Genomic DNA, 2,283 nt, shown 5'->3' with positions numbered 1-2,283 from the left:
TCAAAGGTGATTGCAGTACGCACGTTTCATGCTACTTCAATTTATTTAAGTAATGCGAGCATTACCTTAAATGCAATATGAAGAGCAATCTTCAGCTGCACGAAAATGCAGAAAAATTACTGTAGAAAAGACATATTATAAATGTGGCAACATTTCAAATCCAAGTGGGAGAGAGAATACATAAAAATCCAAATGTGAGGAAGAATACATAAGTCCATCTTGACATAGCCGAGTCTATATGTATATATATATGTGGTATGTTCGAGAATTTTGACAAAAATACTAAACCAACCTTTCAACTCCACCAAAAAAGATAAGAATAGAATAGAGAAAACGCAATTTTCAATGATACCAATCTAACAAAATTGTGGGGAAATAATTTTGAATTAAAGAAAAAGTGAGTAAAAATTGCTAAAATTATAAGAAAATTAATTGGAGAAAACTTGATAAGTGTTATGAATGTGGTTAAAAATCTGAGATAAAAGCAAAATGGAGGAATGATAGATCAAGGTGGCTTCTACATGTATCTAGTATCTAACAATGTACATATATAATAAAATGAAATACTATCTGGAGTTCTAGGTTACCTGGTTTCCATGGTGTATGCGACCGAGAACATGATATTCTGAACGAGACACCAGTCTGTCACAGGAGTTCTCGTTTAAACGTGAGTGAACTGGAGCAACGCGAAATGAAGTGTAATCGACGCCACGAAGTTGCGATCATGAGTGCAACACCCTTATTATCTGGCTACGTGCATTCACTGTATATATCTATATAGCATCACACTTACATACTATTGACCATACACAAGTATACACACGTACAAACATACCGCGACCTGTTCACTGACAAAATTCTGTGCTGCATACCTGTCAGTGAACAGGTCGCAGTCTCAAAGCGACGAAAATATTTTGGCAAATTAAATTTAAATGTTGTAGTGAATCTAATGGTTTTTGTGTGTTATTTTAAATGGCTTATAAACACCTTCCACGCTGCAATTGTTTTCCTTCCAGCACACGATCTCAGATCAGGTCACTTGCTATGCAAGTACATCCCCAATATATATATATATATATATATATATATATACACTATGTATGGAAAAACAATACTTGATACAATTAGCTTAGTATGGTTATTAAAAATAAATGTATTCTGTTTCATATCAATTAAGGTGCTGGATCTAATTTTAACAAATTGACGATCGCTAATGTTAACAAAAGACAGGAAGAGATAGGAGAGATATCAGCTATAGTAAATAAAAAAAATTTAAATATGTACATATAAAATGTTTTAAATATATTTAAACGTATTTAAATATGTAAATATAAAAAATAATATAGTTCAAAGAAACAGCTGTTGATATAAAGATTAAATCAAGACATAATATTCTACTCTACTATGCCACTTTCTCTGCTTTTAAACATGTCTATTTACTCGTTGATTTTTACTTTTGATCGTAGTGCAAATATTGTAATCTACAGTCTCGCAGAGGTTCATTTCATTTCACCTGTACCTGATGGACTATAATCTATTTTTAATTGCCATCTCTGGTCTTTGTTGATATTCACGATAATGTTTAACCTATGCTATGGAAGCATTTTTATGCATATATTCAACTTGTTACCTTTAATTTTTTTTAGCATTTTCTCCATTTTATTATATCCAAATATATATTTGTTTTTGTATGTATATTCATAAATGTAACTACAAACACAAACACACACACACACACACACACACACATATATATATATACACATATTATATGTACATATATATATAGACATACACACACACACACACACACACACACACACACACACACACATATATATATATATATACATACATATATGCATACACATCTGTATATACATACACACACACATATATATATATACATACATATATATACATACACATATATATATGCATACATATATATTAATGCATATATGTACACATACATATATACATACATATATACAGATTTTTATGAATATGTTACATGTTTTATAAATATTAGGGCTTGCACTTATTCTTGTAGGTTCTTCAAAATATATTTCAAAATTTAAAATTTCAAAATATATTTCTCTCAAATCCTATTTTGAAGAACCTACAAGAATAGGTGCAAGCGCTAATATTTAAAAACATGTGACATATTAATAAAAATCTGTAAATGTACAACCATGCAGATATCTGAGTACCTTATTATTTTTTCCAATATATAATTCCTGTCCATCCCCTCCAAACCTTCCAGTATATATATATATATAT

This window comes from Octopus bimaculoides, chromosome 10, assembly GCF_001194135.2.
Source record: "Octopus bimaculoides isolate UCB-OBI-ISO-001 chromosome 10, ASM119413v2, whole genome shotgun sequence".
Taxonomy (NCBI): domain Eukaryota; kingdom Metazoa; phylum Mollusca; class Cephalopoda; order Octopoda; family Octopodidae; genus Octopus; species Octopus bimaculoides.
This window is presented reverse-complemented; position numbering follows the sequence as displayed.